Source organism: Halictus rubicundus, chromosome 9 (assembly GCF_050948215.1).
Source record: "Halictus rubicundus isolate RS-2024b chromosome 9, iyHalRubi1_principal, whole genome shotgun sequence".
Classification (NCBI taxonomy): domain Eukaryota; kingdom Metazoa; phylum Arthropoda; class Insecta; order Hymenoptera; family Halictidae; genus Halictus; species Halictus rubicundus.
This window is the reverse complement of record NC_135157.1, coordinates 14489972-14511999: the sequence shown is the minus strand read 5'-3', so window position 1 is coordinate 14511999 and position 22028 is coordinate 14489972. Positions and strand designations below refer to the sequence as shown.

General features: G+C 46.9%; 1 protein-coding gene across 2 annotated transcripts in view; it reads right to left on the bottom strand.

Annotated features, from left to right (window-relative positions):
• The window catches only part of Shrm (shroom), a 212161-nt gene that overhangs the window by 57260 nt on the left and 132873 nt on the right, over positions 1-22028 (bottom strand). The gene's annotated exons all lie outside the window — the stretch shown is intronic.

Here is a 22028-nt window from a genome sequence, read left to right as displayed (position 1 = left end):
ACCCTTTGCACTCGGCGCTATATTCATTCTAAAACGAAATTTTTCTTCCTTCTTAGAATATTTTCATTTTATTCATACGAAACTGATCCGATTTCCACATATAATATTTGAATATTTAGTAATCTATAAAATACAAATTTGTAATGTAACAAATATTTTGTAAACTTTCTCGTAATTTCTTTGAAATAATGCCACAATAATTTTCTAGTGGTGCTTCAGAGTCACCACTCGAGTGCAAAAGGTTAACATAAATGACTAGGATAGTCATTTAATTTTTAAAAATTTGATCTCAACAAATTCACCACCAACGTTCCTTGAATGAAAAATTTAACAAACCACCCATACAACCAACTCTATTTCCCACTCTACAAGCAACAGTTTCACAAAATTCCTCGGAGCAACCGTCAAGTCAAGTTCACCCTAAAACCATCATTCCGTTAATGACTCGTAACAGAAACCCGGGTACCCACAGCACTATTTACACTCCGATTCGAGCACAATAAGGTTAAATCCGGCGTCGGAGCCGTCAAAACAATCGGTCTCGCGGCAGTTTCGCGCGAAGCTGCTGGTTCTAAACAGCTCGTTAACATCCTCCGAACGCTAACGGTTCCACGAATTAGAATGACAAAGGGGTTATCGCGGCGAGACGCGTCTGAAAACCACAGCGTATACCTCCGTATCCGGAATTTGTTGCTGCCGAAGACCATGGTGCTGATGCTGCCCACGACGTTGTAAATACTCAGATTCAACATCTGTCGCACATCGGCCGTTGCGTCTCCGCGGGAAAACGCCTCAGGCCATTTTCGTTGAACACTGGCTGCGTTTTCGGCTCGCGTGTCCCCGCACGGTGCAGCCAACTATCACACATTTGTCAACATCCTCACTTATCCGTGCACTCAACCGACGATCAATTAAAACCAGCGAAATCGACCGTGACGGAATAAACCCGTGCCGTAAGGTCGTCGAAAATAAGAGAACGAAGGGGTAAAAGGAAAATTGAAAACTGTAGAACACTTTTCACAGAGACAGTGCTCGCGATTGTTGACAGCTGTCAGAGCCGAGCTCCGCGCGACACGAGCTGCTCGAGCGCTGTCACCGGAATGACCGGCGGAGCGGGGCTCGCAGGCGGTCGGCGCGGCTGGGAGAGTGGGGGAACCTCGGAAGAGACCGAGCGAGCGCGACGAGGCCCGAGCGAGAACGACGCAGCCGGCGCGGCGGCGAGGGGAACCGAGAACGACCGAGGAGCCCGGGCCCCGAGCTTCGGGCCCCGGGCGGCGACAGGTCAACGCGTCTCATTATCTTCCCCCGAGATCTGAACCGGCAAACCGTACGCATGTAAATAGTAAGGGGAACGCTGATGCTCGCACCCCTGAATCGCATTAATGCTGTTGACAGGTCTACCTGGCACTACCGTGCTACGAAGACGCCGCTCGACGCATCGGGGGCCAGCAAACCGGTTTAATTCGACGTCCGGCTCTAATAAACTTCGAGATCCAGGATGGATCCTCGCAGATCAAACCTCTGGGTCTTCAGGGGTGTCTGTAGCCGGCCGGAAGAGACCTTGAATTTTAATGGGAACCTCGCTGCGAGCCAGGTGCACGATGTTATGTCACTTGCCATTCGCCGAAGGGTTGTAGAAGAGTTTTTGTGAATGGAAAACAGAAGTGTAACAAGCCCGAGTGGTGGTGCGATGTTCCTCGCGATTCAACGTGTCCAACGTGGTCTCGCATAGTCGTGGAACGCCGTAGAAAAGTTAAAAGCCGTGTTTCGCTGCGCGATGTCCTTCCACGGCGACTGCTTATCGCCGGTACAGTGAATTTAATCGAGGCCGGACGGCGTTAACAGACAAAGACGAACGCGGCCCGAACGATGTTGCGACACGACGCGAACGTGTCGGGGAAAATCTAATCGGTGGAAATTGTCACCTCGGCTGGCAAAGCCTTCGGGAGACTGTGGGAACTGGATCGACAGTGGTGGACGACGGCTGGCTAGGCGTTTTGCTTTTTTATCGACGCCATTTGCATGATTAATAAGCCGTTAACCTGTTGCGTGCCGGCGCTCCGTGATGGGAACGTTTGATGGCTCTTTTTATTCCCTTTGGGTCGGCGGCTTTGGTCGGAATTTTATTATTAGATCTGGTAAGCATCATATTAAATGTGGACAAATTTTCATAAAGAGATCGTTTCAGTAGTAACATTTGTAAAAATTGTCTAAAGCGTCAATTACTTGGGCTTAGATATCGTATCGATGGTCCCGAACGGGAACAGTAATAAGTAAAAATAAAAATATTAAATTTAATATCATATTAAATGTGGACAAATTTTTAAGAAGATCGTTCCATTAGTAACATTTCTAAAAATTGTCTAAAGCGTCAATTACTTGGGCTTGGATATCGTATCGATAGTCCCGAACGGGAACAGTAATAAGTAAAAATAAAAATATTAAATTTAATATCATATTAAATGTGGACAAATTTTTAAGAAGATCGTTCCATTAGTAACATTTCTAAAAATTGTCTAAAGCGTCAATTACTTGGGCTTAGATATCGTATCGATGGTCCCGAACGGGAACACAACTTTGACAATTTTTTTTTATACCGTTTCATTCAGTATTTTCAGTCAGAATTTTTTTGTTAGACAGTTTGAAGCCTGTATTATGCAGAAATAAATTTGGAAAAGGTTCCACCCACTGACACGGTTGTGAAAATTATTTAACGTTATCTCAGCTGCTGGAGAATCTCGCATGGATCGATCGAGGTTCCACGAAGCGGCGATTTTAATCGATCTCGAGGGATCGAGAGAGAAAAGGGACGGTCCCGATGAGGAGAGAGGCGGTTGAAAAGAGGGTCTCGACGAAGTATTCAGGCACGTTGTGCGTCAAACTCACTTACCTACGACAATCGCCGCGGGCTGTGCCGGTTTTCTGTGTTGGGACGAGCGGGTCCGGCCGATCCTGCCCGGCAGACCTGTTATTACACGGGAATGCGAAAAAGGAGGACCGGACCTTCGCAGATCGAGGAAACTGTTAAAAATCTGCGGCCGTAGCTGAACACGCCTGACCGCCCTTCGCCTCTAATAAACGTGGCTAACGTACCGAGGAAGAGTGGACGTGCCACGTATATAGAAAAGTTTCTCCTCTGCCTTCGTCGGGACCGCGGAGCCACGTCGATGGGAACTCTTCCCGAGATCGAGACAGAGAGAGAAAGATCCTCGACAGTTCGATGTTCGAGAAACGAGCGCGGGTTTACAACCAGAGAGACATCATAGTTATGCAACAAGCCCCACGGAAATGATGGTCTTTTAACCTTCCTTTCGTTCCTTCGTCTCACCACTTTGCGACGCCCTTGGGTATCGGCTTGAACACGCGTGACCTTGGACTAGTGACACTCAACTGAACGCGTCCTCTGGTGCCATTCGGGTGCATTGTGGAGTGCGAGCAAGCATCGGGTAATTGCAAACTTCACTTTGTTGCTACCGATTGCCCAAGATTGTTTTTAGAATATTCATCAGGCTCAAGGGGAATCATTTTTTTCACACCTTTGTAACCGATATTTTTGGTTGAAACTTTTTTGTTGGATAGCATAAACATTGCATAATGTGTAAATAAATTTTTATGAAGACCCTTCCATCAGCAACGTTTTGAAAAATTGTCGAAGTAATCGATTACTGGGGCTGTTGGACTGCATGTCAGATTCAAGGAGAAATTGGTAATTTTTTGTACAGCTTCGTACTCGATATTTTTGACCGAAAATTTTTTAGTACGTAGTCCAAATAACGTGTTATATACTCAAAATTTTTCGAGTGGATCCTTCCGTTATTAACGTTTTTAAAAATTGTCCAAGTTGCCCGTTGATTAAACTGTTTATCAGAGTAGAGAGGCCTAAGTCTTTGATTACTATTTTTTTCCGGGACAGATCGAGCATTATGTGCGAAAAAATGTTCAGAGAGATCCCTTCATTAGCAACGTTTTTCCACATTGCTTACCAAGCCCGTCGATACGCAGCGTGTAGCCAGGCGCCGAGATACAATCGCGGCTCGAATGAATACTTGGGCGATGTTTATTACGCGAAAAGGATAATCGCGCAGCGGAGGACCTCTGCCGGCGTCCTCGTCCTTTCAGCCATAAACTCTCGCTTCGTAACTTCGGCAGTTGTAACGTATAAATTCCACGTGTTCACGGCTACGGGCTGCTTTGCCCGCCGCTAGGCCATAACTTACGAGCGTTGTCCTCCTAGGAGGCGAATTACGGCCGCAGATGGTGCAACCCGCGTATCACGACCGCCGCACCGTGTAATAATCCGCGAACACCGACCGCCCATTTCGGAATTAATTCGCGAGTCTCGTTATTGCCTGACCAATCACTTCGAACATCGTGTTCGTTCTTCGATTTTCAAACGATCTCGCGGGCAGTCGCGAATGTCTCGAAGGAACGTCCATTAAATACGCGATCGCGAATGATATGCAATATTTAACAGTCAAAATAAGTACAGTCCTGTTATCTACGATGCGGACAGCGGGGTCGCGTGTGCGATGATCGCGTCCGAGATCTCCTCGATGACGAATGGAATCCACGGGGACGGAACGTGGTCCGATACCATCTGAGGACGAACCAACGAACCGAGGAAGCGACGTAAGAAAAGAAGGGAAAGGACGGGAGGGACGAGAGGGGCGAAAAAGAGGGACGGAAAAAGAAGCGAGCCGGACAGGCTGGTTTCACCTGATTTTTATGGCCGCGCGCGGGCAAAAGGTGCATACACGGCTGAGTAATACAGCGGGCGCAGTCGCATGTGCACCGGCACCGTTACTTTTTATCGTGATGGGTCCTCCGAGAAGCGACACCGAGCCAAAACGTGCCGGAACTCGAGGAAACGCAAAAATTCGTACCTTCTTCGGACCCAAATTGGACCTAATGATTTGGGAAAATTGGAATTCGTGCAAATAATATTCATGTTTAGCGAGGATCGTTTGGAACGCGTAGTCTGGCTCGTTAGCGCACAGGAAGGAGTTAAAAATGTATTTTCAGAGGAATTATTCTCTCCCGTCGGCTCAGACGTCTATTCTGGCGCCATGGGTCGGACATTCAACGAATTCACGACGGAAGAGACGGACATTCGTTCGCCAGGCCGGGCAACTTTCCAAAACGGAGCCAGACCCCTCGCACTTTCCACCTTCACAGTATTTAGATTGTAGAGTTATGGCTCTGAGAAGAAGACGCGCGCTGTTACGCCTGGCATTCAGTGCTCAAATGTCGCTGAAATCGTACAAATAGGTGATGATGTAGCGGAGAGTGAGGAGCGAGGCTTTTTCTGGGCTTGTGAGAAAATTAGACATATACCTTGGAATTTGTAAGCGAGCTTCAGAGTGGTAAGGAGGCTGTGAAAATTTTAAATACAACTTGAAAATCATTTATACTCGAAATTGTGGCTGAAATGTCACCAAGATGGTACAACTGGTAGAATCTTGCACAGAAAAATTTCAATTTTTCATAGGAATCCATACAGTGCTTGAAAAATAAGTTACAGAACAATCAGGAGCGCGGCTTTTCCTGGGCTTGTGAGAAAATTAGACATATACCTTGAAATTTGTAAGCAAGCTTCAGAGTGGTAAGCAGGCTGTGGGAAATAGAACTTGAAAATCATTTATGCTTGAAATTGTGGCTCAAGTGTAACAAGAATCTTGCACAGAAAATTTTAACTTTGCATAGGAATCCATACAGTGCTTGAAAAATAAGTTACAGAACAATCAGGAGCGAGGCTTTTCCTGGGCTTGTGAGAAAATTAGACATATACCTTGGAATTTGTAAGCAAGCTTCAGAGTGGTAAGCAGGCTGTGGGAAATAGAACTTAAAAATCATTTATGCTTGAAATTGTGGCTCAAGTGTAACAAGAATCTTGCACAGAAAATTTTAACTTTGCATAGGAATCCATACAGTGCGTGAAAAATAAGTTACAGAACAATTTCTCATACAGTTCTCATACAGGTCGCAACACGCCTCAATTCCCAACAAAGAAATCACTTATAAAAAGCAAAAACTCGCACAAAGTGCACATTCCTCTCACAATGCCTCGCGCAGAAGGTATGCAGATAAAAATACCGCGAAGGAAACTCGAGCGACTCCCACGAGCGATTCCACCGAGAGAGCACCGAGCAAGTCATGCACGGAAGGTAGCTGCTTTTTAATTACCCGGTTATCGGACGATAATATCCCGAACAAAACGCGCAGCTCGACAAACAACACGATTGTAGTCCTCGCTGCGTAGCCTAGGGCACTAGTGCTCATTATCAATTTCGTTATCGATGCACTTCCGTGGACAGCTGGAAAAACGACTCTGTAGAAAGTGCGTTTACACTTCGTTCTCGTGCATATGACAGATTGCGAGAACCAGGGCAGCGTCTCCGCGATATTTTTCTTATCGTAACGCAGTAGTGCTCACTTTTGCAAAATCCCGGAGCCGGAAGTAAAATTCCCTCCGAGGAATCATCCCGACAGAAACGCAGCCTGTCGAGCATTGATGGTCAATAAAGAGGTACAATAAAAAAAATTTCGAATACAGAAACTTTTGTCTTATTTTTTCAAATGAAGCACACCATTGGATTGCCGGGATTCGCCCGATTAAAACGAGTCCAAACACGACCCAAATCGGTCTACTTTTACAGACTTCGTACACAGCAATCGTGCGCATGTCCTTAATTTTGGTTTTTATTTTAGTCTACAAAACTAGTCCGATTCGTGTCGTGTTTGGACTCGTTTTAATCAAAAAAATGTCAGCAATCCAATGGTAATACGTTCGAAAACGTGTGACAAAAATGACTGAATTCGAAATTTTCTTTATCGAATGATCATCTTTTGCTTTCGCGGTCCCTCTTCGAAGTACGTCTGTCTCCTTTCCTCTAGTAGGTTTATTCTCTTTCCTGACACGTGCAATCAATTTTGAAACATGTTCTGGCGCCAGTACAGTGTCGACACGACCCCGAAGGGTCAAGCGAGCACTACCGTTGGTGGAGCGAAGGGAGAGAAAATAAGAAGGTGGACTCGATGGCGAAAGTTCGTGTTCCGAGAGCCGAGTAATAGGACACCCACGCAAAAGATGTGTATAGTTAGCGGGTGTACACCTTCGAAAACGAGCGTGGCCTCCCTATCCGTGCGTTTATCGGCGATCGGGAACGAACACGAGCCAAGAAAGACTTTCTCTCGGACCGTCCGAGATTCCCCGGCGCAGAACTGACGACCTTCGATGCATTATCTCATCGTTCGCGCCGCATCGCATCGGGGACCAGCTAGTCAAGATCGAAAACACTTTCTCCGCGCGAATTTATCGCGTCCGAGAGTGCTTTAAAATTGCATTCCCCTAAGGTCGACCTCACCGGCAGGCTTGTCCTGCCTGTCCGGGATGACACCCGCTGATTAAATACCTCTGAATATTTTTAACTGCCCAAACGGGTCGTCGGACGCGGACCTCTCTTCCGGGAACCAACTGTGGATCTGCGAAAGCGTTTTCAGGCGAGTCGCATTTTATGAAAATTTAATTCTGAACCGTTTTAGCTTGATTTTTATTTTTTGGTAAATTGCCAACACCAGAGTCTTCAAAACAATTTTATTTCGGTATTGTTTATTCTTGTTTAATGTTACTCTCACAAAGTTTAAACTGATTCTGTCCATCCCTATTGTTGAAAAAATTCCTAAATACCTCGCTCGCTCGTTGACGTCGTCAAAAATATGTAAAAACAACGGAACCGCTGTATGTTTTGGCGATAAAAAATTCTGTTCGGTTCTCGAAACAATATCAAACATACCCATGAAATTCGAGCTCGTTCCGTCAATCTCCCCGGCTAAAAAAAAAAATATCACAAAGATCTTGATTCTCCGACCATCAAAAGTCGCCCCGGAGCGTCGCTAAATATACACGCGGCGATCGTTAATGGGATCGTCGGTGGCCATTAAACCCGTGGATCGTTTCTCCGTTCCCGGAGGTAAATCATCGTCTGGGGGCGATGTCGGTGCTTTTCATACGTCCGTAACACTTCCGATATAACTGTCGTGTTGAACACGCGTTCGCTATTCCCGGAGCCGGTCGGGGTGAATCTTTTGTTTTTTCTGCATGTCCGGCCGATCTCGATTTGAACGGCGCGTTGGTATCGCGGGAGGAAAAACAAACCGCGAATCGCTGGCTCCATTGTCCATTAATCCTGTCGCGCGTCCTTTCATTTGTCGCCGCGGTTTAATAAATTCACCGTAGAGCGGCGCTCGTGTAATCCCGCGGCACCGAGCGTGTATACGCTCGCCGGCTCGCTGTCGATTAGATCGAGACCCGCGAGACGATCTTTACGGCTCCGGTGAGCTCACCGTCGATGTCTCCTCCTCGCCGAGACATTTTGCTCGACGGATTCCTTCTGTCTGGGTCATTCCGCTGAGATCATCGCCGTCGTGCAACACTTTTCGTTGCCCCCGCTTCGCCACTTAGTTGTTTAAAGAAAATAACGAAATTTGTTTACGGTTCGTAAGCGTTCGATTCAAGCAGGGTTGCCTTTAATCAGTCTACGCGAGAGGGGAGCTTGGATTGGTCTCTGGAGCACAGGCGTGCGTCCTCCAGAGCAGCGAAGCCACGCCCACTTAGGGTGATTTATGTGGAGGCAGTTTGCTGTCAAGGTCTGATGATATTGCAGAAACTGCTGCGACTTTCAGATGGCTTCAGACATAAGTAAAGAGGACATTGTTTTGGCTCCGTTGAAGTGGAGAGCAGCGTGACCACGCCCCTATTCAAGAAAAGTTTAAAACCACAAAGAAAAGTAATTCTTTTGTCAAGTCTCTGATAAGATTCGAATACGTTCGGCATCTGCTAAATTGCTTTCTATCAACCAAGGTCACAGAATGGGGCACTGTATTGAAGCCTGGAGCACCAAAGCCACGCCCACTGAAGGCTTCCAACGTACGGAAGCTACAATAAATAAGTCTATCGTCCGTGTCGAATTTGCAACGTTACGACCTCCTTTTTTAACATCATTTGTCCTGGAACAATGGCTCCGGGGGCCAATTAGGAGCCCGTTGCCCGTTTCGAGAGGTCGAAATTCAGAGCTCGAGCCTCTCGAGCGATCCTTTCCGCCTCGGGTTCGCCTTCGTTCCAAGCGAAGTGTCGCGATCGTCGGTCACGGAGAAAGAGTCCGCGGCGGCAAGAACAAGGCATCGGGTGGACAACAATGACAACGACGCGACGAGGAAGACAATGGGCAGCGAGTCGAGACCAGCCCCGACACCGGACACGGGCTCACGGGAGCGTCTCGAGGAACGGTATCCGCGCGGCGACACTCTATCCTACGAGTAAATGGTTAAATTGCCCGACATTATTAACGCAAGTAATTTACCGTTAGAACGCGTGGCAACAGGGACTGTACAACAAAACGTTCGGTTTTCGAGTTACACACATAACACAAGTCGATCGTTCTTCCTGATCGCGAGCGAGCAGGAAAAAAATTATATGCCATCGCTGTTGCTCGCACCTGGATAAACACGCGCGCGCGTGCGCGTATGCTCCACCCACACGACAGTCGACGCTGCCTTTCATCGTTGACGGTTCCATTCCGTTCGCGCAGCCCAGTTTTGTCCCCGTTTAATTAGTTCCTGTTAACGTCGATTCGCGATAACGTCTACTGGTTGCGCAGAAGAATTTTTCGTTCCATGTGCTGACACTAGAAATTAATATTTTTTGTCGAATTTTGAGCTCGGAGCTTTGCTTCATATCGAAGATTCATATTGATGAAAGAAATATACTCGTTTCGTAAGGCACAAGTCTTTCGTAGGCTCTGGAGCACTGCTTTGGCTCCGTTAAAATTGAGAGCATTTAGGCCACGCCTACTCAAGGCGCTCACATATAAGGGGAGCAAGATAGACGGCATTCTATCAGGATTCTGAAAAGGTTTAGATTGGTTAAGTTGCTCCTGGGACATTTTACATTCAGTATAGCAACAGTATTGCACCGTGGAGCTCTGCTTTAGGTGCAAAGAGTGCACTTAAGCCACGCCCATTTAGAACACTTGCACAAAATTCACATAGATTCAGCTGCTTCTGGACCTTTCCAGATCAGAAATGACTACAAGTACCTACCATTGCCTCGGCTCCATTAAAATTGACAGCAATTAAGCCACGCCCACTCAGAGTACTGTACACAAAGAGAGCAATAAGATTTTTATGTTGAGACCCCAGCAACAAAATTCAAGCAAATTTTTCTAGACAGTTCTAGATTAAAAAATCACATTGATGGGTCTTCAATGAGAACAAGAGCAACTAAACCACGCCCCTATTCTGGGAATCCAATACGATCCACTGATCCTAGTCTTCCATCAAAGATAAGAGGAGCTGGTTGGCGACGCTCGTTTCAAACAACGCGCGCAGTTTAAATGGGAGCCCGTTGTTTATGGTCGCCCCGAGAGATCCTGGACGCATCGCCGTTGCTCAGGGTAGTTTACGACGCCTCGGGGCCTTTATTGCACGGCGATTTCGCACGTGGCTCGCGCGACCACGTGTTTTTCCGAAGGGAAACGCGGGGACCACCCAACGCAATAATAAAGCCGTTCCGGAGACCGGGACACGTGCTGCCTGACGAGAATACGCCTCTGGAACGCGTGGCCGGCAGACTTGATCCCGTGCCAGGTCTCTCCACGATCTTTCGACCAGCAGCCCTGGCTACGGCCAAGGTGCTCGACCATAAGCTGGAACGCGGCGGTAATTTTTCGTGGTAGAGCCTGGCGAAAGCAGCTGAACGCAGATCGTCCGAGTGCAACGCCAAATTTTATCTGATCGGGCTCTGTTGGGTCCAGATGGGCGGAAAAGATTGCCTGACCTTCGTTGACCTTGGAGAATTTGATCTCGTAGGTGACTGCATTCGAAATGGGAGCAGAAGAGATTAAACTATCGATCGTACGGTGTTATGTTAAAGAATAGCCTTCACCCCTTGCACTGCTGTTCATTTTATACAGGTTCATCCGTTTTTAAACGGCCAAACGTCAACCAGCTATAGAGGACCCCAAATGGAACAACTTTCACCCCTAACACTTCTTTTGTTTCGAAGTTATTTCATTCAGTCTCCACGGCGTGCCCCATGTCAAAAAAACCAAGATCCAAAGGTCATACAAAAAAGGCGACTTAACAAAAAAGATGCCCCTATTTATTTTAAACCAAACAAAGGAAAAATCATCAAGATACATAATTGCAGTCCTAATATATTCAATCTTAAGTGAACGCAAAAAATGACGGGTTTTTGCAATTATCTAAAAATCAAGACCGAATCAAAAAAAGTGTTAGGGGTGAAAGTTGTTTCATTTGGGGTCCTCTATAGCTGGTTGCCGTTGTTTGTTTAAAAACGGATGACACTGTATATTTAATTTCTTCGAGGAAGAAATATTTATTGTACGCCTCCTCCAAAGGCGTCGACTGCAGGAAAATAGAATTGTATTCAGGTTCGAAAATCCTCATCACGAGTCTGACTCGAGGTTACAGTGCAAGGGGTTAATATTTTCAAGAATCTTCGTCCGCAGAAGGTTAAATGGGAAACAACGAGGACCAGCCGTTGTGGACACGTCCGAGGAAATCGTTGACCGCTCGCTGGCTGGAAAATTGCCGAGGGTCAGTGACACCCGCCAAGCAAACCGCGACCACTCGCACCTGCCGAAGACCCGTCGTGGAACCGCAGGTACCCGACGACCAACCTCACCTATTTGCCTCCGATGCGGCCTCCGGAGGTGGAACGCGAACGGTCGTCGCCGGTTGGTATTAATAGGACGAGTGGACCTATGTCTGTTGCATATACTCGCGTTCCCGGAAGCTGAGATGATTTTGGAATGGCGGGGAATGCGGAAAATTGGCGAATCGCGAGCCCGGGGCTTCGCGAAACCGGAGGAGAGTATATTTGCCTTTTTGGGTGTCTGCCGCGAATATCTGTCATGCCCCAGCGAATTATTCATTGCAATTGGTCGTTTTATTTCTGACTTAGCCAATTCCTTTGTAAATGTATAATTCGTATTCCAGCGACGAGCATTTTTGACCACCTATCTCGCTTCGTGGGTCCGACCTTGGATCCGCAGCTGAATTTTACTGCGCATTGTACAGCATCGACAAGCTCACATCTGGATCGTTAATGCCACGGAATTTATGCGCAGAGCTGCGTCGGACTCCGAAAATCTTCCTGCGCGCGGAATCTGGCAAACAGATGGGGGCAAACAAAGACACCTGGCAAACAATCGTTCCGATCCCGTATCTGGATTTACTCCGAACTCTGATTAGCTCTGCAGCGACTGTTGCTCCGAGCAACTTATTCGAACGATCATTTACTTTGCTGAACCTCCATTGTCGTAAAACCGCGATGGAAACTGCAACTTCCATCTTGTTTTATAAATAATGGAAGACCGCGGCGCAACAAGTTCAGATTTTGGAGATTGCCCGATTCTTGTAAAAAAGAGTCGACAATGCATAAAAATGTGTAGAACTTCAAGTACAATTTTAAAAAGGTGGACCTTCGCTCGATTTTTAAGATCCTTAACAGCTTGTTCTAATTTTCTGAGAATACAAAAAAGAAAATTATAGCATCATAAAATAGTAGACCGAAATGTCGGCCATCCACTCCCACAAAATTCATAAAACTCGTATTCTACAATTTTCACACTTCACCGACGTGTTCAACAGCTAGCGCCAATTTTATCGAACGATCAGGGACATGAGCAACATTGCTGTTCCAACCGCAATAAAATTGTGGCCTGAAAAAGTCGGCCACCGCTCCCACAAAACTCGGCAACATATATCCCAGAATCTTCGCACCACGTGAACGTGTTCGACACCTAATACCGATTTTATTGGACGAGGAACACGAGCATCGACAACATTGTAGCTCCGACTGCCATAAAATCGTGAACTGAAAAAGTCAGTCGCGCACGCCCACGAATCTCAGAAATATGGATCAGCTATGAGGACTCTGTCCGAGGTGAAACACCGATGTCTGTTCCACTTGCGCCGCGTCGAAGGAAGTGGAAAGTATTCCGCGGCGGAGGATTCCACGCGTACTTTTTGCCCCCCGAAGTGATACACGTCGCTCATTAAAACCGACCGCGACAGTATTGTAAAATCTCCGTTGCGATGATGTTCGTAGATCGCTCTCGAAACAAAAGCAAAGAAGAAACAGACGGAATCAGAGTCTAAAAGATCGAGGGCAGGGATTTTATTACGCAATTTATTGCGCGACCCGGCGCGCGGCGTCTGTGCGCATAATTTACCGAAGTGGCTCGCGAGAGAAAGTTATAATCGTTATAGTACAACGAGCGATTAATTAAGTCGCTATCAGCCGCTCCAATAACTGGCTATCTGTCGAACACACTGCCGCGGTAGGCGTAGTAGCGGTTCGTCGAGGAGAAAAGTTTATCTGCACTCGGTTCCCGGACTCGATAAATTCTTTGCGAGGCTCGTGTATCGATACCGAAACGATTAACTTCCTATCGATAAGGCTGCGAATATCTGTGCAAAATATTGCACTGGAAATGCTTGCTCTGAAATTTAATCTGAAATTATTGCACCTTTTACTTCAAGGTTCAAGGCTTTCATGTCGCAAGTAGTTGAAGTTAGCCGGTGAAATGTGTAACGAAACAATTTTCATCTGAAATTTGTTCTTTTAGTCAGTTTCAGTTCGTCGATCAATGAGATACTTAACGCGAGAAAATGGCCGCAACTGTCCTAGTTGATCAATCAGTCGGATATTGGAAGCCGAAAAAGTGTCGGGATTATTCTAGTCGATGAATCAATGAGATACTTAAAGCGAAGGAATGCTCAAAATTATTCTAGTTGATGCAATTATAAGTACCGGAAAGTTGTTACATTTTTCTTTCGATATAAGGCGACGGCTCGGGACGGCTTTCGACGTATTACCGATGACGGTACCTATTCGATTTGAAAGAAAACTGTGTAGTCTTTTTCCAGATATTCGGCTGTAGTAAAAAGCAAAAATTTCCAACAAAATTCTGAAAAAGATAACCCGGGCCAGTGACCAAAATATTGCAGCGTGCATTGGCTCGCGCATTCCTAGCGCGGCTCGCCGGGTCGCATTCTGATTCGCAGACGGCGGGGTTGCGAAATTCGGGATCGTTTTTTCCTCTCTTCCGTTTCGTCGTTAATCAGCCAGGTTAATGAAGGCGTGCTTCGCTACCAGTATCGCCGTCGCTCCTAAACTCGCTCGGAATTAGTCGGGATTGCATGCAATTGACCCCGTTCCTTAACAAGTCGTCAAACGAGTCTCGCCACGCACCAAGGGAGGACGTTACACGCTTTGGAAGGCTGCATAGCAGACGCATAGAGACGCATAGAATCGAATAGGGAGAGAGAGAGAGAGAGAGAGAGAGAGAGAGAGAGAGAGACTCAAAGGAGTGCACTGTGCACTACGAGTTCCTCGGCCGACGAAAGTACTTCTGCTGAAACGAATAGCTGCTCTCAGCGATTCTCTTTTCGCGTCCCGCCTCGGCCTACGTCGTTCTCCTTTTAATTGCCGTTGATAATTAGCAGACGCGGTGCGTCGCCGTTGCCTCACGCTGTTGCGCCACCGGCCGCCAAGCGTCCGCGTCCGCCTTGCGAATAATCGTGCAAACGCGCCGGCAATTAGCGAATATTATAAAACGAACGGTTCAGGTGACCGGGCAACGGCTGCCGGTACAACCAAGCGCAAAACCGCGCCTGCACCTGTCGACTCTTTTTTTAGCATCGTTTTAACCGACATTTTGCGCATACTGCAGAACCCTTGGAGGAACGGTGTTCCTGTATCTGTCTCGAACAGTTGTCACTGAGTCACTTTGCACATTTTTTGGAAATTCCGTAGTTCTTGGAAGAAACTATAAATCTAAAATATAAAATCTGAACGCAAATACTAATTTGAAGATAATTATATAGTAAATTCCAAAGTGTTATCCTACAAGTAAAAATTGTGGAATATTAATGTACTAGATTGTAAGATAAATTGTGCAATATTAATGCACTAAATTGTAGGCTAAATTGTGCAATAAATTTTATACTACGAGTATTTGTCATAACGTAAGAATAGTTATAGGTTCATTAGGTGCACAAGTATGATTTTTGTCTTCTGTCTCCAATTGCCCCTGATTAACGTGTGAAGGGAGAATGAAGTAGTAGTCTAATTAAGTGAAAATCTCGTAGATTCGATGCAGATGTTTTGTGACTGACTATACGATGTCGCGATACCGATACCGATCGACTTAATTGCTCGAATCGAGCAAGACAATAAAACCATATTAACCTCGGCACAAACGGTTCAATTTCGTGGCTTCCATCAACCGAGCAGCGTAATTAGCGATACACGTGTACCTACACTCGGTAGATAATCAATCATGCCGGTGATCAAGCAGACGGTATCCATTTTTCTTCGCACCGCGCCGGACGCTTCGCGATAGCGAACGTGACTTCTACGGTTTCGAAATCGCTTATCAATTGCGCTGCGATCGACTAAAATAAACAGACAGGTTAAACAAGCCATGAATTCCTCCAATACGCGCGATCGATCACGATAGCCGTTCCCTGGTGGCTTAAAGAAGAAAAAGATTATCAATAATAACCCTTGCCAATACTGCTGGCCAATAAAATTTTCGTTCGCAACGTTATTAATATTTGGGTCTCTGGCAAAGTTTAAGTGCACTCGATGGCGATAAGAGTTTCGAATCGGAGAAAAACAATCGTTTTAACATTCCTGCGTAATCTTGTTATTCGCGGACCGATTGTACCTTGCTACTGCGATTTTATTAATTAATTTCTGTGTTCCTTATTAAGCAGTAAGATTAGATCTCTGGGTCTGTGGATCCTGCTTGCTATTTTAAATTTAGTTTAAGATTCAGGTTTTCTATGCCTCTAGGATTAATTCAGGGCTGATCGTATGTGAGTGATAATTTATGTAAAAATTGTGTCACTTCCTTGCTAGATCTGTGCATGCTACAATTCTACATTTAGACTCCAACATAGATATTTTCGCAAATTTGTATACTCAAGAGGCAACCGGGCATCGCTCGGACTCCGAGCATCACTAGGTTAAAAACAAAACGAAACGATACGAAATACCACGAAAATCCATAAAATGCCACAAGCATCGGAACTACTGCTCCCTGCTCCAAGATAAAAACTCTTAATTGGTCCCATTACCTAAAACGACGATTTTATCGGGGCTCCGAAAGAAATAAAATCGTATCCAGGTCAAGATGGAACCGAGTTTCTAAAATCCTGTGAACCGTCCCTACCGATCTGATAATGAAAAATGTCCGAGGAAGACGGAGAATAACCTTTCCAGATTCTCGGCAGCAACAGTGTAACGAAATCGGACGAGAGCCGTGCTCGTCGTATGATAATACGATCCACCGTGTGCGCCTCTTTTTCTTCTCCAGCTATAGCCTTACACGATGTCACTCGACTTGGCCGAGAGAGAAAGAGAGAGAGAGAGAGAGAGAGAGAGAGAGAGAGAGAGAGAGAGAACGACGACGAGCAACCGGTGTTAAGCGATACCCGAGGCAGCCTGTTGGATAGCCTGTTGAGGTCGCGGTCTTGCCTTTATACAGCCGCAGGTGTTTCGAGCGAAACGAGTTCTCCGCTCGAGTCCGGAGAGGAGCAAGAATGATGGAAATGACAGAAAATGGGGGAACAAGGTTGATCTAGGTCGCTCGATTGTCACGGCGACACTAAACAGCTTCGTCTACGCCTAACCGCCTAGGAGCAAATGGCTGGAGAATCGGCTGCACGTTCTGTGACACTTGGAACGCGTTCTTCGCTCGGGTAATTTTTACCGTGGCGTTCAATTAGATTGAAATTGCACGGGACTTACTAGAATTTCCTCAACTGTACTCAATTTTTCGACGATTTTTAACGACCAATGTAATTTCGACGGATACCGATTTCTGTGCGGGAAGGTTTCCTGGGCTTTGTGTTCCGAAAGCGATCTATGGATCTCTGGGTCCAGGGAGAAGATGGGAACGAATCGTGTAAACAGCGGCCCGTTTAACCGGCGCTGTTTACGCGTGTCTGCCCGGACCAATTTACTCGCCGCCCACGCTCAATTATCAGAATTACACGCGTTTCTCAGAAAAAAGAGTTGTGTGCGTCCGACGACGGTGTTGCCTTGAGAACGCGTCGTCCGATCTGGCACATGATTGACGTACGCGGCTGATCCCGTTTCCGATCTGGTTCGCTTTAATAAGACCGTTCTGCAGCTGGGCCGAAGATAAATGGTCGGCGAAGGTCAACGCGCGCATCATCGGCCATTATTCCTACCTTATAAAATGGAGCCGAACTCGGTGGGGGTAGATGAACTCTCGGATCGCCGCGCGTCTTCGCTTGAAATACGTTTTTTCTGCATCGATCGCGTGATCCGGAGGCCGCAGGATATTATTTCCATTCTTAATCATTTTAATCCGGTCACTCGCTTTTCTTTTTTATATGAAGATCATTTCTTTCGGAGGTAATTATACACCTTTTCATGCCACCCTTCTACTATTAAAGAAGATTGTGGAACTGGTGAGAGTCAAATGCGGAGGAAGCTATGGTATCGCAATTAGCCAGGCTACCCTAAATTTGGTACAGGACGTTGTAAAAGCGAGCAAAAATCATCGCAACAGAAGACCGAGAGGTGAACCGCGATTGGATTACTAGATCGAATGGGATCTATGGCCGACTCATTTTTCGCCAACTGCGATATTATCGCAAGAAAAGTAAATCGTGCGATCACTCGAGTTTCGCTGATTCCGCTCGGAGAAACTTTAATATCCTGCTGCGGTCGCGACTGTAAAATGATGGTAAACGCTTAGTCATTAAAAATGGATTGTCAACACAAAATTGGCCTTCAAGCATGAGCGTACCTTGCGCGTCAACCCGGTAGGATACTAATAACGATTTTCATTATTTGCAAACTTCAAGCTCATGCAAACTGTGGAAAGAAATTTGTACGATTTGTTCAAGTGTATCGACAGGTTGCACAAAATTGTTTAATAAGGGATGAGTGACTTCTGCAGCAACTCAATGTTTATCGTCCTAGAGGTACCAGAAACCAGAGAAAAATGATTATAGAAGATTAATATTGATTTTCGTCTTTCGAAAACATCAACTTTTGCACAGCCTAATCTGCTATAAAAATTGCTACTTCTTCGCCTAATAGGAGCCCTACAAGAATATCAATTCATTGTCTAGCCTAGTCAACTATTCGATCCAAGTCGACGAAAATTCTCACGCGCTAGACTGCTCTCTTGGCGAGCATAATCGAGCGGCGAGGAACAGGCCAACACGCCCCTGGTGCCAACACGCGGTAACCTTTTTTCTGACATTTCTACCTCGTGGCTCGGGTTCGCCGGAAAGGTTAAGCCTTCGCGGGCTCGAATACCCCGAAGAAGAGAGGGACGAGGAGAAGAAGTCGAAGGAACCATCTCGTCGGCGAACGGTCTCGCCGCGCGATTGTCCGAATCGGCGACGTTCTTTCGGCGCAACTTTTCCAGTCTCGCATTACGTGGACGCATGCTGGGTCGACGGCCGGCGTGGCGGAGTAATAATTACGCTCGGCTCATTACGGCTGATTGGCCACTGTGCGAAATCACGTGTACGTGACAGCGACTGCGAACAGTCGGCATTCTTTTGCAAGCGTGCTTTCTTAATTTCTGTTTGACGTTTTCTTCCGCAGCAGAAATTGAATTTAATAAACATCGTGTGAGGGGTTTCTCAAATTTTATTAGTCAGTAATAAAACACAATTAACACTAGGTTTGCGGAGCACTAAAAGTGACTATTTTACGAGAATGTGTCTATCTAAATTTTTAGCCATTTTAAAAATAACATATACCCAAAGAAATAAATTTGTTGAATAATTCCTCATGAATGCATCTTCATAATCTCAATAATCGTAAATTAATGATATTAGAACGTGTCTTTTTGACGCGTCCCGTAAACCTAGTGTTAATACAGGGTGTTCCTAAAATGTACTTCCTTAAAAGGGGTGATGCCTAAGGTGATTTGAAGTAACTTTTTCCTTTGCGAAAATGTCCTCCGCGGCTTTGTTATTAACGAAAAACACGGACCAATCAAGGCGCGGCTCTGCGACAAGTCCCGTCGAGCGTGGCGTTGTCATTGGCCGAGCCGCGATCGGTCCCCTACCGACGCGTCCTGATTGGCCCGTGTTTTTGGTTAATAACTCTTTAACGAAGCCGCGGAGAACATTTCCGCAAAGGAAAAAGTTACTTGAAACGACCTCGGGAATCAGAATTTTCAAGGAAGTACATTTTTGAGGATTCTTCGTGTTCTCCTCCACGGATCTGTAACTCTTCCTGTCGAAGGTCGAGGTGTTCGCTCCGCGAACCGTGTCGCGAGGTCGGCGTCGTACGACCGCTCGACCGTCACAGAAGCCACGCTGGCCACCCAATCAGAGCGAGAACGAAACAAAAGAAAGGTGAAACGGCTTATCGGCCCGTGGGATCGAGTCTACATCCTGTACCCTTCGCCATCGCCGTCTCCTCCTCGCGGCGCAATTATTATTAATCCATCGTTAATTTCCTCTCGCGCCATCGCTCGAGTCCTCTCGAACAACGGCGATCCCCTTCTGGTGAACGTCTCGTGACCCAAAAACGTACCGATGGACAAAGAGGCGGCCGGACGGGTCACGAAACCGCCATCGACCCCTCTCGTTTCCCAATCCGCCGATTCCGAACCCTTAGGAAACCAAATTGCTACTTACTGTGCCTCCAGCACTCCTTCGCAACGCCCAGAGTATCATACTCTTCGTCACTGACTCAATATTACGGGGCAAGGTATTAGGGTTAAATGGAGACGCGAATAAAATCGATGCGACACCAAATCCGATCATCAGCCATGTGTGACTCCGGCAGGACGTTTGAATACTAAATTTGTCTCGCCTGGTGAATTACTGCCGATCCACGGTAGCCTTCGAATAAATTACACGCCCGATAAGACCGTTTCTAAGCCACGTCCAAGTTCAGAGAATTATGATGCGCAGTCCGCTAAGTAGATCACGCTAAGCTCGCAGTCACGGAAATAAAGTGAACGAGTCACCGTGAACGCGTCTCGCGAGTCGAGTGTCGCTCGTCCTCGAGGATCGATCCCGGGACTGTAATTTAACCGAGGTTTTTAATTGAAACGGCGCATCATAATCATTTCCGCGGGGCCAGATCGGCGACGTCGCGGCGTTTAGGGCCCCGACGACGGTGGACGCGATTCAGGGAAAGTCACACGCTCGTAAATCACCCGGCGGTAATGGGCACCGTTAGATTTGCAATGATAATCCGATGGTAATGCATGCGATTCGCTCGAGCGAGCGAACGAGAAGATAATTAACGACCGCGCGGTCTCTCTAACTGCGCCGAGGAGAGCCTCGAGAGCAGTTCGCCGAACTATCGGCACACCGTCTCCGACTCCCATGATCCCATGGGGGATTTACGAGTTTGCGGACTCGCCGCTGACGAAAAAGAATCGCCGTCTTCCCGTTTCGTAGCGACCTGGCCAACCATCCTTTTCGATGACCGCTCTCTGCTCGCTGGGTCGATTTCGACTATCGAATCACGAATTCGACGGCGGGCCCTAAACGCCCGGCCGCCATTTCTACGGCAGACCGTGAGAAACAATGGACGGAACCGTAAACCGCTCTGCCAAGGTTCAGGATAGTGTACCGTTCGACTGGAAGTCGTCGGGGAAGACAGTAAAACTGGAACCTAGATTTTTTTCAAGAATCTCTGACGTGTTTAGAGTTCTGATTGTTTATTCATCTCTCTGACCGCTTCTGCCATAATTGATTCGGCGAAGCAATGCTAGTCCACGACTTAAATCACCAGAGGACCAACGTAATTCGACAGGAATCTCAGTTTTCCAAATTTCTGTGTTGTAGTGTCCTTAGAGGATAGCTAGAGGGTCGACGACCTCCCCATCGATTTACGGATCTCTCCAGCCATCCATTTTGTAAATGATCAGTGAAATCAGTCAGACCTACTCTCAACTATCAGGGGATCAATATGAGCCAACACAAATCCCAGGTTTGTGAACGTTTCCCTAATGGCGACTACCGACATCTAAATGTCTAGCATCTTCCAGCGATCTATCGATCTCCCGCGCCACTTCCTCCAGAATAGATCCTCGAAATCACCGGCACGGTTCTCCCCGAACCTCTAGAAAATCGGTAAAACGCAGGAATCTTCTTTTTTGAAGTCCCCGGTGCAGCATTATGTCGAATGGTCTGCCGAAGGGCTGCCAAAGGGTTGTCCGTCGGTCGGTTCCCCGGCGATCTATCGATCTCCCGGGCCGTTAATAAGCGTCTTATCGACAACACCGAGGGAATGCTCGCGGTTACCACTGATTCCGCTGATCGATCTCGGGATAAGCGGCCGAGACGTCGCGCAGCGGGTATAATGGATGACGCTGCGAGCGCGTCGCGCAGGCAGCGACCATTTACCATTCAATTATGCCGCAATTACAGGATCGTGTGCGTTCCACGTTCGCAGGCTCCGTCCGCGATCCACGGTATCTCTAATTGACGACCGGTTAAACAAATGTCCGCGGAGATCCCCGCCGATTGCGAAAACCAGTACCTTCCAGAACGTTCCAAAAACCAAGCGGTGTCTTTGCCACTGATCATCGTCGGGGACGTTGCTGCGGTGCGCAACATCGAATCGGCGAATAAACGTCGCCAGGAATAATGTAACGAGCTTGGCAGAACGGCTTGGAAAACTGGCAATCGCGAGAACGCTTGCGAAAAGGGTACATTTTAACCCTCGAGGGCCTCACCGTTGACCAATTCGGTTTGTTGCTTGGGAATTAATGAAACGGCACGCGGATAACGCGATGGGGACATAAACAAAATTTTGCGGGTTTCTTGTTGGTTGCGACATGAGTGGGACGAGATAAAGACCGGACGTTCAATGAGGGAACACGGTGGAGCATAGCAATTCTGGACGCACAACGGACACTGTAAATACCATCAGTTACCGTGATCAATCTCGTCAAAATTTAACCTGACAATCGACA